Source organism: Ambystoma mexicanum, chromosome 13, assembly GCF_040938575.1.
Source record: "Ambystoma mexicanum isolate Mex_15411 chromosome 13, UKY_AmexF1_1, whole genome shotgun sequence".
NCBI classification, from domain to species: domain Eukaryota; kingdom Metazoa; phylum Chordata; class Amphibia; order Caudata; family Ambystomatidae; genus Ambystoma; species Ambystoma mexicanum.
The window spans coordinates 74,137,366-74,152,895 of record NC_090938.1 but is presented as its reverse complement, the minus strand read 5'-3'; the positions used below and the strand labels follow the sequence as shown (position 1 = coordinate 74,152,895).

Genomic DNA, 15,530 nt, shown 5'->3' with positions numbered 1-15,530 from the left:
TCAGGAAGATGAGGCTCCTTTTGAGTATGTCATCTCGTGCAGAGAAAAGAACATGCGAGCGAGGGCCATCAAAAGAAGAGCAAAGAGCGAGAGGGGGGAAATACAAAGTGAACAAAAAAACTGAAAAAATCAACCCTCCCCTAAACTAAAAAACACGAATACAAACATAAAAGTTATCTGCAGTCTATCAGGAGAGGGAGGACCATTAGACTTCACCCAGCTAAACGAAGAAAGCAAGCTTGCCCTGGAGGTGAAGGAAGTGTCGGGTAGACAGGAACAGGGGAAGGATGGAGATACTGACCTTGCAGCAGAAAGTGCATCGGTGGTATATGGTAAGGACTATGGAGAAGCTCAGAACACCTTATCAGACGCTATAAATCTTAAGGGGAAAGCTGGTATTGTTAAACAAAAAAACAAACAAATTTAAATAAACAAAAAAAAGATCTAAAAAAGCAGAATGACAACAAATTAGAAGGAACTAAGGAGGTAAGGAGTATCCAACAATTCTTTAGTTCCAAATCTAAGGAAAATATAAAAACAGAGAGAGAGTCTGAAATGGAAAAGAAGATAGAAGAACAAATGATATCCCTAAAGGTGGTAGACATCCCTAATGCCCCCATCAGTTCCACACAGCAAGAGGGTATGGAACTAGTGGGTTGGAAAGGTATAGTGGAAAGTAATAGCAGTGAGTTGCCCGTGATCCCCAGTGAAGACATAAGAAAACTGGTTCAAGAAGCGCATCTTAGAATCCTCCAACATTCCTCCAAATATGGACTCTCCCTACCATCAGCACTATCGCTATTTGACTGTAAAGTGTTTGAGGGAGACCAGAAAAAGGCCCCGCCCAATGTGGTAGTGGAAGCAAATAAAGAGATGAGTCAACAGGGAATAAAGGATCAATGAATGAAGCTGGGTCCAATACCCGGGTGATCACATTACAACACAGGTTCGAATCTGCAAATGAACAGGCTAATACGATGGACATGAGAGAGGAAGGTAATGCTGGGGGACCCCCGGTAAACCAAACACATAATGAGGTTAATGGATTTGAAGAGTGGATAAGAGAGAAATTTGAATTGTGGAACAGAGAGAAGGGATACGAACAAGGTAGAGAATACAAACGGGCTAAGGATGAGAAGAATGACACCATGGGAGGGGATAGCAGGGAGAGGGGAAACTGGTAGTAATTACAAGACGGAGGGGCATGACCCAATGTTTCAAAATGTATGGCCGGAAGATAGAAGAGAATGGAGGGAGCCGAAATTTGCGGATGACCCTAGCATCATACTGAACTTTATGCTAACAATAGGAGCCCCCCCTTCACTAAACCGAGGGCGGATTCTCTCTCTGTTTTATGAGATACCTCGTCTCTCATTAATTTCATCGGGTGATATTAAGCTCATTGACTATATACACCCAAAAAGATACGATTGTGTAAGGATAGTGTTCTACTCAAGAGCAACATACGAACGGGCACTTACTGAAGGAGTGGCACTGCAAAGATTTGGGTATGATATTGTAAATTTCAGTCAGGGCTCGGCCAAACAACAAGGAGGGGAGTGGGCAGGGTATCCCAGTGAGGTATATGGGAGTAATAATACACAAGGAGGCCGAAATATGAACACCGAGAAACAAGCAAATGAGGCAGCCGAGCACAGATGGCTGGCTTTGTCCTTGAGAGAATCAATCGCCAAGATACAAGGTATGAAAGAGACCACGTAGAGCACTGCTAAGCACATCTTTTTTTCCTGGAATTCTAGGGGGTCACGTGCCCTATTGTACTCTTATAACACATGTTCAGTGCTACGGGGTTATTCATTTTTGTGTGTTCAAGAAACGTGGGCTGTGACCTCGGCATCACTGGGTGGCTTTACGGTTTTTCAGGAACCTGCCACTAAAAAACCCAAGGGGAGACCAGCGGGGGGCCTTCTTATTGCAATCAAGAATAACATCAACTTTACAACCATAAAGAACTTCCACATAAATAAAGGATGCATAGCTGTCCTTATAAAAGTGGGTTGGAAGAATGTACTGATTTATTTGTTAATCATAAACATATACTGGCGACCGGAGTGTGATTTAAAGAGCAATATTGAGTCAATTGATCTAATGATTCAGGAATGCCAGGACATGAATAATGAACTCTACATCATTATGTGTGGGGACTTTAATTCAGTAATTTGCGTGGAAGAAGATTAGCATGAAGGCAGGGCTGGTTGGCTGATCAGTGAAAGGGGGGACTCACGGAAATACCTTCGGCGGGTTCAATGGGCGCAACTCATTGGAGGTTGGGGCATGCAATGTGTAAATAATCTGATGGAAGACTCAAGGGATAAATCTACATGGTCGAATAGAAAGTGGTCATCAACCATCGACTATATCTTTGTGTGCCCCAAGACCTTTAATCTTATTCAGGAGTTTAGATTGATTGACACTCAGGAGAGTGATCATAAAATGCTACAAATGACAATATCGTTAGATATGGACAGGGGCGAGGAACAAAATTATGGTTTGATGATATCAGTTAATGCCCAACAGAATAGAATCTCGTGGCATAAAACGAATATCGAGAAAGTTAATATGCTCTTCCAGGCAGATTTTCAAAATAATGTGTTTGCTCAAAAAAAAAAAGATGTATGCCCACAACTCTTTTGTGAGTTATATTGAGTCGGTAATCACAGGAAAAGCAGGAATAAAGAGAAACATAAAAAGTAAAGAGCCACATAAGCATGCTTTCTCAGAAGAAATGAAAACCCTTAAGCTGGAGAGAAACCGCGAAATACGAGGTTTCCAAAATCATAAAAAGTCTCCGCTACAGAGGTGGAGTTGCGTGAAATCAATTTGATAAAAAACAAATGGAAGAGAAAAGTAAGGTGTTTACGCGCAAAGCTCTATCAGGGAGATGCAGAGGATATGTTAACATCTTTGCGCGATGTAAATACACGAAGATCTTGGGCTCTGGTTATGAAGGGAAGTTTAGAGCAAACTAAAGCCCAAACAGTGTGCATCAATTCTGAGAAATGGGAAGGTCATTTCAGTAGATTATATAGCCCCCCTATTGTGGCATGGAGGCCCCCGGTTAATATTGAAAAGGCCTCTTGGAATATGCCTTTCGGTGTAAAGGATATTGAAGGTATTATTGTTAAAAGCTCCCCATCCAGGGGTCCTGGGCCGAATCTGCTATGTAACATGGTTCTAAAGGGGAATGTAAATCTATGGGCCAAAATGTTATTTCTCTTATTTGAAGATATCCTCAATGCGAAAACGATTCCAACAAGTTGGAGAATGTCATATATAGTACTAATTTATAAGAAAGGGGATAGGGCTCTACCGACCAGTTACAGACCAATAGCCCTTTTGGATGTTGATTCCAAAATATTTGCAATTCTTGTTTTAGACCACATTCGGAGCTGGATGGATAAATTTAACATCTTGTCGCCAAACCAGTTTGGGTTCAGAAAGAATGTGGGCACAGACGCAGGAGGGTTGTTAATTAACATTTTGCAAAAATCGGCGTGGACTAAAGGAAATGCTCCAATCTATGTAGCGTCGATTGACTTAACGTCTGCTTTCGATCTAGTAGACAGATCAATTTTGTGGACAAAATTAGTCAATTTAGGAATGCCATTACCTCTGCTGTCGATGTTACACAATATGCATGAAGACTCAAGATTAAAAGTGCAACTTAATGTGGAGGGGACTTTATCACAAGAAATTAGGGTCAAAATGGTCTACGGCAAGGCTGTATATATGCACCGACCATATTTAACTTATATTTTGCTGATATGGGAAGGAGTTTTAAAAATCTTGTAGTAAATTCCCCTAAAGTTGAGGGCACAAAGGTATTATGGACTGCTTATGCAGATGACGTGACCCTATATGATCATACCCCCATAGGCCTCCAACGTCTTTTAACTGCTTTTAAAGAATATATTGTCACAAATGCTTTAAAAATCAACTACACCAAAACTGTGATTGTATGTATGTCACACAAGGAAAATCAAAAAATTAGTTCTTGGTTCCTAAATCATGAGAAATTGCCAACAAGTATGGCCATAAGATACTTAGGATACCCTGTGTTTGGGAATAAGAAAAAAGCCAATTTTCGGGATTTACTGGATGAAAAGGTCGGAACAATGACAGCTCAACTACGTACAATAGATTCAAAATATGGTAAATTCTCGTTAGCACCATGTATACGTCTGTATAAAAACAGAATTGTGGCTCAAGTATGTTATGGCTTAGAATTAGCTCCACTATGGTGCAGGGGTGAGGTGGCAATATATGAATCTAAACTGGTGAAATCACTGGTGAGATGTCAGCCCAAATGTGTGCCTTTGGCGGCTATTCGATATGAGCTTGGTCTGCATTCGTTGAGAAGTGCTCTAGAATGGCGCAGAATGGCCCTATATAGGAAACTGTTAGCCAGTAATGAAACTACACTGTATGACATCACGGGAAAGGGCATCAGGAGCGGTGCTCCAACATCCAAGTATCTTCGGGACATGATGGAGGAAGCAAATACTGTTCTGGATAAATTGGGGGTTCCTAGAGACATGCTAATTGTGAACCCCATGAAAGTGAAAATACTATTGCTTCATGCTGACTGGAATCTCACTGTCCACAAGGTTAAGAAGACCCATCTATATAATCACATTATATTTGACTGTAAAAAGATGGGGGGAGCCGGCACCATATTTAATTAAATTCCCGGATAGGGAATGGAGGCAGGAATTCATGAGATTTTGATTCAACGTGTTGGGCATGGGAGAAATATTAGACATTAGAAATGGACAGGTAAAGGGGTATTCCTTCTGCAGATTCTGTAAGCAAAAGGAGAATTGTGAGACACTGGTGCATATGTTGACCAAATGTGATGGACTAAGGAAAGAACGTATCAGCCACTTTAGTCAATACGTACCGAATACTCAGTGTGTTGACTTGGAGCTTTTGTGGTTGGACATGTTGCATGGAAAAGAAGTTAAATTACAGATTGCAGTAGTAAGATTCCTGAAAAACTATTGCTGTCTATGAAACTGTGCTAAAGGAACCGTTTACCATATTATACAAGGTATTAGCATTATGTGTCACTTTTAGAAACTGTGAGTATTTTAGTGGTCTTATGAAGAATTGAAACTGAATGTGAGAAATGTAATTGTTTTAATTTTTATCATTGTAATTGTGTGAATTCTTGTATTGTGAAGTTTAGAATATATTTATTTCTTTTTATGTGCTTTTATCATGTCTTAAACTAAAGGAATCTTTTGTAAAAGTTACTACGTAACTATAAACAAATAAAAAAAAAGATTACATAGGATTGTGGACGGGTTAGGGACTAGAGGGAACTCAGCTTCTACAATATCATTTATTGGCCGTAAATCTTGGATTAAACACCAAGACCCTCCCTTTGATTTTTTTATCGGATAAACCGCAGTATTGCATGACGACTCTGACATCACTAAGATGCCCTGCTCCATCATAGAAGGAATTGTTTAAAAAATCCCTTAATCTGCTTCCCTAGACATGGGATACTGTCGTGCCTTTGGTAATATTGCTCCTGGTTTCAATTTAATCTTCACTTCTCTGACTCCTTTCAGTAAGCCTACGTGATAAGGGCCTGTAGTCCATACTGAGAGAGGCACCTTTACCATGTCGTCATTAAAATATTCAGGACGTTTTTGTGCCAGCATCATTCTCTGGGGCACCTCTCCTTTAATCATTTTCACTCAATAAATGAGATTAACCTCAACTGTCGTCTCATCTTCACCTATTTGCTCTTCAAATAGATCGTCATCCGTGACGTCAGTCAATCTGTATCCTTCCCCAATGGCGATCACTGCGCACCATTGTCTGCCTTCGTCATCACAACCATCAAGCAACACCATCTTTCCTCGCACTATGGCTGCTTGTATTGTCAAGGGAAACACTTGTCCCTTTTCCTCATGCATAGGTATTCTTGGCCTAAACAGAAACTCATCTGTGGTTCTCATTGTTGTGTCTGTAAGGCCTGGTAGCCATGACATTAATATCTGCACTCCAAACGCGAATATTTCTGGTACCAATGGAAAAGCTCTCATGTCCATTTGTCCCGAGTATGCTCTAATCATTTTGCATACGTTCAAATAATGCATTCCTGGAGTTGAACATACTATGCCCTTCTCCATGAACGAGACTGTCATGTTTAACTTCATCATTAGGTCACGTCCCAATATATTCACTGGGGTTTGCCTTGAATATAGCAGTCGCACACTCATGTCGCATTCTCCTATAGAAACTGGAAGTTCTTTTGTGAAAGGACCATGACTTGTTGCTCCGGTGAAGCCCTGAGTATTTTATGGCATTGCCGAACAAAGAAAAGTTGCCTTCACGTATACACGAGCGTGTCGCACCCATGTCAACTAAGAAGGAATATTCCTTATCCGTTATAAGGACATCTACCCTTGGTTCCTCGTGAGGGTTCGGTGTCACTGATAGGATAGAACCCATCAGGTCTCTCAGTGAGCTGTCCTAGTCCATATATAATTTTGTCCCATGTTGAGTGAATGGACTTCCTCCATCAGCAGTGTCATTTCTTATTCCAGAATTTCATGCTTGTCATGTACTTGTTGTTTGTAACAGTTGCATTGGCGACAGTTGAGACTGTCCCTGTGGAAAATGTGTCCCATTCTGTGGTTGAAAACTTTGCTGTGCTCCCGGCGCTTTCTGCTGCACCGTGTGATTTTGTGCAACTCCATTTCCACCCTGCTGCGAGAACGCAGGTGGATTCACCATCCCTCCTCTTGTACCTTGGTCATTTTGCACCATGCCTTGACTTCTGCATGTGCGTGCTAGATGCCCTGTCATCCCACACTTCCAACATATTGGCGGCGGTCTGATTATTTGCCATTCTGCATATCCTGGTTGCCGTTTTGCATGTTTTGAAAACCTGCCTGATTACTCTCGAAACCTCCTTGATTACTCTGCCATCCTTTTCCCCTAAAGCCTCTTCCTCTTGGGTAAAACATGTTTTTGCCTTGTTCAAACTGCCTTTGATTATTTATCTGCTGTGTATGTGATCCGTCTGTGTTAGTAATCATTGCCCCCTTAATGGCATATTTTGACAATTTTTTCTGCTCTAATTTGGCCTCTTCACCTTTTCATGGAGCATCTTTTTTGCGATTTTTCTCTTGCAGCAGCCTGCAATAGTGCGCAATGGTCCACTGTATCTCAGACCACGGCTTGGCCTCAATTCCTACCAATTCCTTGAGCTGCTTCTGTACTTGCTCTGGCAGCCTTGGCATAATGCATTGTAAAACACGGGTATAGACTTCCCCCATGATTCACGAGTTTCCAGCACCCAGGCATCTTGGAAATTCTGAATGTAAAGCAAATGATCATCTGACTCCTTCATTTTATGTGTCATTATAGCTTCCATATCAGAAGTGTCCGGGTATAGCACTGGAAGCGACTTCCATACCACGGTTTTGCAATTGTTAAACGGCGCTCCGTCATGCGCAGTATTAACTGTAGTCACTCCAGGGTAACCTGCACAATCCATACATCGTCAGCTCTATCACCACCTATGGCGATTAAAAGACCCTTTATATCCCCAATAACTAACGTGTTCTTTTCTAACTCATGTATCCATTTTCCGGCTCCCAATGTTAACATTGGGAGCGTATTTTACAGGTTTTCTCGATCCATGTGTGGCCAAGGTATATATTGTGGCCTTGTTCCTCCTTTTTCGAGTAACGGGAACTGTGACACATGGCACTTTTCCTCTCTCATCATTTTTCTGTCTACAGCAGGGGTAATATACCCACATCGCCATCTACCTGGCAATGTCCTTAGTCTGCTCACATAGGGGGGTGGAGACACCCCCCTCTGACCATATGATACTCCTTCATGCCGATCTGATTGTATGGCTGACTCTGATGTCTTGGGTGCAGACCCACTAGAATCTGACCATCTTATTCCCTTTCCTCTAGAGAAGCGTTTCTCGCATCTTCTCTAGTCTTCTCTTTCTTCACATTCTTCTCTTTCTGCATCCGATATTGTCTGTGCCCAACTCGTGCAACTTCTCTCATCCTCCTCCTTTCTGGTTCGCGTCAGCCTATCTAAGGATAGCTCTCTATTTCTGCTACTTCGGGAGGCATCCTCAGTATCGTACAACTGAGTGCACTCAAGACGCTCGTCCTCTCCTTTCCCTTGGGGTACCTGTTCTAGCCCCATTTCATCATATATTCTATCAATCGTCTCTCTGCTGCTTCTGGTGTCGAAGTCATCTTCGATATTTGCCCTAGATGGGCCTGGTACTGAATCGTACTCAGGGAAGAATTCTTCTATATCTTCCCAGTCTACTACTGGATCAGGTTTTTTAACCTCTCTTTACAGATATTCAAGATCCCGTGCTCTCTGCCTTCGCTTTCGCTCTATGTCGCCATCAAACTCTCTACACTTCCTTCCTTCCTCTCTGACCCTATCTTCTTCTTGTTTCCTCGCATATCTCCATAAATTTGCCCTTTGTATCTCCTCATCTCTTTGTCTTTTTATCCTCTTTTCCCGTACTTTTAGTTCTTCTTCTTCTATTCTCCTTTGTTCCTGCGTCTCCTGATCATTAGCTGTTCTCTGATTATGATCGCGTTTTCGTTGCTCTTCTGCCTTTTCATGTTTTCTGACTTGCTCCTCACAATATAACTGCTCTCGTTTCTGTATATCCTTTTTCTTAGCCCCTTCGTCTCTCAGGCGATTTTCATTTGCCTCCTTTTTCCTTTTTAATTCATCTTGCTCTCCCTTTTGTCTCATATCCTCAATGCCTTTACCATTGAGTTTCAATATAAACTGACCTTCCATCCATTTTTCTGTGCAAATGCCGTCTGATCAGTTCTGTCCTCATCTCCTCTCCATCTCTTTTCCTCACTCTACCCGTATCTAGAGATGTATTTGCTTGTGCTTGGTCTCCTTTTTCCTTTTTGGGTCTCTCCTTGTCCTTCGGGACTTTGGAGGTAATATCTCTGTCTTTCTCTGGCCTTTCAACACTACTTTGCGTAGGTGACTCATACGCTGGGTTGCTATATCCCGTGGCTGCTTTAAGTTCCCTCAGCGGGTATAATCCTTCGTGTTTAATAGCTTTGCTTTTCGTTTCAGACGGGGTGGGTGGCGCAGAAGGCTCCTTACCCCCCTCTGTGCATATATTCAGTATCCAATCTAACGGCAGCTCCTCCTCCTTTTCCTCTTGGTACATTTTCCAAAGCTCTAAACTAGCTAGGCGTTTGTCTAACTTTTTGCCAGTATACGTGGCATGTAAATATGTTGTCATGTGCTGCAGGACCGTTTTAGATAGCGATCCACCTTGGGGCCATGGCATAGACATTTTGTTTGTGGTCCCTTTAACCCATTCTGCACTGTACTGTTTAAGTTTAGGTGCATGTTTCGGCAGCTGTTTGCACTGTGTACCAATGGGGTAACGTCTTCCATGCTCAAACCTGTTTATCCTTTCCTCATATAACACTTTAATATGTTTACGTTTCACAAACAAAGTCAACAATATGAGCGAGCACCAATTGTCGCAAGCTCCAATCCCGTTTTTTCAACAATAATTTCACTCTTACTTTTGTAAACAACACTCATCAATCCATGCCATGCAACATTTTATCTATTCAATCGCACAATTTTCATATTATTTTAAAAAGCTTTTTATTTCCTGACGTCATAAAACATAAAAAAGACAAGAAAGACTCCGGCCAGCTACACAAATCTCATGCCATCTGCTTCTTCAGATGCATCCTACCCCTATTTATTATTTTGACATGGAATTTAAGCCCATTTCTTTCCGATCGTCTTTAATCTATTCTGGTCTCCTACGTCATCCTATCAATTCAGGACCTTAAATGAAGGCTTCTTCTAGCGCTCTTTAAAGCCTAGGAAAATGGGCGTATACTCTTACCTCGGTCACTCCCGGTATCTCTCTCTATTGCTCGGCCACCCTTGAGTCAATATTTTTCCCTTATATATACATTATACTCTTATCTGACGTTATTTTTGTCCCACCTCCTTCCGTTACCTTCCCTTACTTGTTCTAATGCTTGGCACTTTTTGCCAAAGTATTCAGTCTTTTTCACTCACCGTTTGCATATTTTTCCTCTCCGGACACTCGGGATCACCTCCTTCGTTACCGCCTTTCCGTGCTGCTCGTCCAATCAGCTGCTCATAGAAGTGGGAAGGGATTTCTGGGAGAAAGCAAAGGTTCCTGCAGACCTAACCTGCAGGGTTTTTAATTAAACTGGCCACTATCTACTGGGAGCTTCTCGTTCTATCAGCCGGATGGCAAAGAACTCGTGATATTGCTGAGGACCTGAAGTTACTTATGTCAACGGTCAATGGGTGTCTTATCTAATCTAACCATCTAATCTCTGCTACCAAGTGAGCCGGATGGACCCCAGCTGGCCAATAGGACTGGGGGTCTCCAAACAGCCCTTTAAGATGAGCAGCAGCACCCTCGAGATAGATGGGGATGCAGATTCGTACTCTTGCACCAAATAATAATGACAACTCAATAGTTTGGCAAAGGGAGTCTGTTTAATGTCAAGTACAAAAAACGGGTTCAATGAACATCAGCAACCTCTCGATCTTCCTTCTCGCTTAAAACTCCAATTAATTTCTGAAAAAACATGATATTTATACCAGAAATTCGTCATCACCGACGTGTAATTCTTAAAACTTTGCATGCAACTTGATTGGTTATAGGAAGGTAATTTTAATATAGGTACTATATCTGTATATGGTAACGGGGAGAGGGGATTGGATAAACCATGTCAGGTGGGGCAACTAAGCCCTTCCTTCAAAATGGCTACTGTAAACGTCACTAAAAGTACAACGTCTCATTGGTTCTATAAACTATAGGACCCTAGATTACGCGGTCCGCTATGATTGGGTTGGCATCAACCCCACTCATACTTTTCCACTTGCGCTTAGCAGCATGCAGACTAGCCAGCCAGGTGCAGGGAGTTAGTCTGCACCCCAGCTTTCCTTCAATTATGTTACAATCAATCATCACCTCAGTGGTCATGTGTCAATAATTTCCTTGCAGTTTGGCCTTGAGTCTGCTTCTTGGTCTGGGAAAGTTAAGGAGTATGGGTATGGCAAGGATCCAAGCGTAGGTGTGAAAGTCTCATCCTTTTCTGCCTGCATGGTCACGTGATTCAGACAACGTGAAACCGGCCTCTTCTTCATGCAATTTTGTGTATTTGATTTAATTCTGCCAGTTGTCTATCATCCGTGGCTTGTCTTGACCTTTCTGAACAGGATGCTCTGTTCTTTTTCTCTTTAATTGTATCCACTGTTGGCCTCTTCCAGCTGATACGACCTTCACTTCTTGGCATGGTTACCGTCAGCTGAGTTTCTCTCCGTCTTAATTCTCGATTTGTTTTCTGCAGCACTCTCTTCTTGAGACTTTTGGTAACCTCTGTTCAATTCTGCTCATGTGCGTAGTGGAAGTATACTTATACAAAGTGCCTTTTGAGGTAGATATATGTATAGATGGCGCTTGCCGCAATCTATTTCACTACTAAGCATAAGCAAGTATCACAATTTCTTTGCTTCTTGTGGTTTCCTGCATCTGTACACGTTTAAACTGGCTGAATATCTTCATTGTGCATATGGCATAAGCTTCTTCATCTTGACAACAACTATTTCACCTTAGGCTCAAGATGTCACTTATCCATGGTATTTCGTCTCCTTGTCATTATTTGAAGTTCATTATTCTCAGGTCATTATGTCTTCTATATGTGCGTCAGTCCGATTTCTCATGACGTCACCATTCGTCTTCTTTTAGAATCTTCTTGGCTTCTGCGGGTATTACATTTTGACAACCGTCATTCTGTCTCGCTTGTAGATATGGTTTTCTCAATTGGTACCTTACTGTCCAGGTTTTCGTAGGTGTTGGTACTTCAATAGGTGCTGTTATTCTACAAGGCACTGGGCAGAGCCCAACTGCGGCTCTCTGCTGGTTTATTTGCTCATCATAAGTCACATACTTTGGCGTGAACGTTCCTGGCACTTTGAAGGGGGTGGATGGAGTGTGGATCATGCTTGGCACTTCCTCTTCAGGTGTGTGCAGTGGGGTGTCAATTTCGCTTAGCATTCTCTTTTGGTTTTGTGCTGCCGCCCTTTTTCCCCCCATCGCATGATGTTGTTTTTTGGCTCCCTAAACATTTGGTACATGCGTGCTTAAATTTACAAATTTTGGCAAAGGGGCAATAGCCTTGCTCAAAGTTCCTGCATGTCGCTTGCTCCCCCTGTTGGTAACTGGGTTTACTATTCCAGGAGGAGCGGCCGCGAAAGGATCCCCTCTTCCTGTCCGCATATGTCCATTTCTCTTCCTTATAATAGGACCTCTCCCCCTGTGCCCTTTCCCCCACCTCTTTTGCTGATACCATGTTTTCAATGTAACCAGTCACATCTACCTCATTCTATGACATAGCTGGCCAAATCTGCATTTTCAAACGGAAGCCCCTGTCATATTTCAACCATGCTTCTCCCCCATTAGTTAAGTACGCGCTATGGATGTACTGCTCATAGACAAATAACGCCCCTGCATCCTCAGGGAATTTTTCCTACCATAATGGATGCCAGCATTCTGAGCAGGTGAGCTCACATGAAAGGAGACCCTCCTGGGCCTTTTTTTCAACGCATCCTGCGTTTCTTTTGGGCCCCCAGCCCTGTTTGGCGCTCTTTCCTATCCCGACCCCATGCTCACTCCCACTTCCCTGTTCCTCGCCCTCCCGCCTCCCGGTCCGCCCTCTCCCCTGATTGGTGGATTTGACCTACCTTCTGTGCGCCGTAGCGTGGCACAGCTCTGTGCTCGCCACTTGAAACCCCGGAGAAGCAGGTGAGCCCAAACATAAGCAGACCCAGCTGGGCATTTTTTAAAATGCATCCTGTGTTTCTTTTGTGCCCCCCAGCCCTGTTTGGCGCTCTCTCCTATTCCGACCCCATCCTTGCTCCCACTTCCATGTTCCTTGCCCTCCCGCCTCCCAGCCTGCCCTCTCCCGTGATTGGTGGATTTGAGCTACCTTCTGTGTGCCATAGCACGGCACAGCTCCCTGCTCGCCACTTGAAACCCCGGCAAAGCAGGTGAGCCACACACAAAAGGAGACCCTCCTGGGCCTTTTTTTTAAATGCATCCGAATTTCTTTTCCCCCAGCCCCGTTTGGCGCTCTCTCCTATCCCGACCCCATCCTCGCTCCCACTTCCCTGTTCCTCGACCTCCCACCTCCCAGCCCGCCCTCCTCCCGTGATTGGTGGATTTGACCTACCTTCTGTGCTCGTAGCGTGGCACAGCTCCCTGCTCGCTACTTAAAACCCCGGCGAAGCAGGTGAGCCCACACGAAAGGAGACCCTCCTGTGTCTGTTTTTAAACACATCCTGCATTTCTTTTGTGCCTGCCAGCTCCGTTTGATGCTCTCTCCTATCCCAACCCCATCCTCACTCCCCCTTCCCTGTTCCTCACCCTCCCAAAACCCAGCCCACTCTCCACCCGTGATCGGTGGATTTGACCTACCTTATTTGTGCAGTAGCACGGCACAGCTCCCTGCTTGCCACTTGAAACCCTGGTGAAGCAGGTGAGCCCACACGAAAGGAGATCCTCCTGGGCCTTTTTTTAAATGCATCCTGCGTTTCTTTTGTGCCCCCCAGCCCCGGTTGGCGCTCCTATCCCGACCCCTTCCTCGCTCCCACTTCCCTGTTCCTCACCCTCCCGCCTCCCAGCCTGCCCCCTTCCTCCTGTGATTGGTGGATTTGATGGTTTTAAGTGACCCTGCCAGGGCAGCCCTCTGCACAGCAGCCCCTGCGGCTAAGGGCCCAGAGGCAAAGGACGGCTCCAACAGAGGCTGCTCCAGATTGTGTCTGCAGGTGTCAGCAGGGGAAGCCAGTAGCCAGCCGTCAACCAGCAGCTACAATCAAGGTAGGAGTGGTCTGGGTGAAGAATAGAGCAATCACTCTACCCTGGAATCCCTACCACTTAGCAATCTAGCCTACACTGCAATAGTAGTGTTAATGTTAGACTGTTCCACACTGTGATAGTATTGTGAACATTAGCCTGAGCCGCACCCTAAAGATTTGCTCACATAGACTCGAATCATATGTAGAAGGCTCCATACTTTGATAATGCTGTGAATGTCAGCCTCCTCCACACTGTGATAGTGTTGTGATTACTAGCCTGCATCACACCCCACAGAAATGCTCAGATACCCGCTAATATAGGTATAAGAAACCCTTTGTGTCTGTTATAATACTAAACCTACTGTATTATATTCTGAAACCTGCTGCAATATGAAACCTAGGCCTTTCTCCCACTATACAGGACTCTCACCCAAGGTGTAGCTGGCCTCTCAAATCTAGGTTTAGCCTCCATCTTTGTATGGTATATTTGAAACCTCTGTATCATTGAAACCTAGGCCTCTCTCCCACTATACAGGATTCTCAAATCTAGGTATAGCCTCTGTCCGAGCGTACTGTGTTGGAAACCTATTGCATTGTGAAACCTAGGCCTCTCTTCCACTATACAGGACTCTCAAACATAGGTGTAGTCTCCATTTCTGTATATTACATTTGAAGCCTTCTGTACTGTGAAGCCTAGACCTCTCTCCCACTATCCAATGCACTCAAATCTAGGCATTAAGCCAAATTGCATATGATAGCTGCGAGACATACAACCCACTAACCAAAAAGCTCTTATTTCTGCATACATAACTCACACAAAAACCCACACAACCACCTGTCGCACAGCAAACCGCACGTTCTTCACCACACCGCAACAACAAACAAACAACACGTAAGCCGCACCAACAGCACACAACGACTGACATCGACCCGATACTCGCACCAAAGCTCAGCGCACAGTGATAACCGAACTGAAGCTGCCAACAGGACACCACTTCTCTCACTATCCTACTCCCTCTTCACCCTACTAACCTACCTGCCTTCACGTTTGCTGATCTGCCTGAATGCCTGGGGACCAATTCCGATTGGTGACGGTGCACGGTTCAAATACCTTAAACATTTAACATTGTGAACGCTGCTAACCAGTTGTGAATATTCTCCTTCTTAAACATCTCTCTGTCTTTCCTCTCCCTTTCCTTTTCTGAAATCTGGCGCATGTCAAGCCCTATTGGCTCTATGTCAATATCAATGAGCTCCTTTTGACAAATCCTCTCTTTGAATGCATTTGGGATATACCACACTAATGCATTCCCCATAGCTCGTACTACCAAACACCTCTCCATGCCCCTGGATACTGGATGCCATTGTAGTCACCTGCTGTGAGTGTGTGACCACCCCTTGTGGCAGTTCCCTAGGCACCCCACCTGCTTGGCCCAGTGTGCCAGGACCCACAGCTCCCTCATGGCTGGGCCCCACCCCTCTCTGGGCATCCCCCTGTTGGTGAACCACTTCAGCATTCCTCCCCACCTGATTAAAAGTATTTACATTCACACACAGCATTTACCCATTCACCCCATTGCCCCATGCCTGCAAACACTGCATCACCCTAC

The 15,530-nt window shown here is 44.0% G+C and overlaps 1 protein-coding gene across 5 annotated transcripts in view; it reads right to left on the bottom strand.

The window, feature by feature from the left end:
• LOC138520889 (CMRF35-like molecule 6) overlaps positions 1 to 15,530 on the bottom strand; it is a 232,476-nt gene that overhangs the window by 118,861 nt on the left and 98,085 nt on the right. The window lies entirely within an intron of this gene.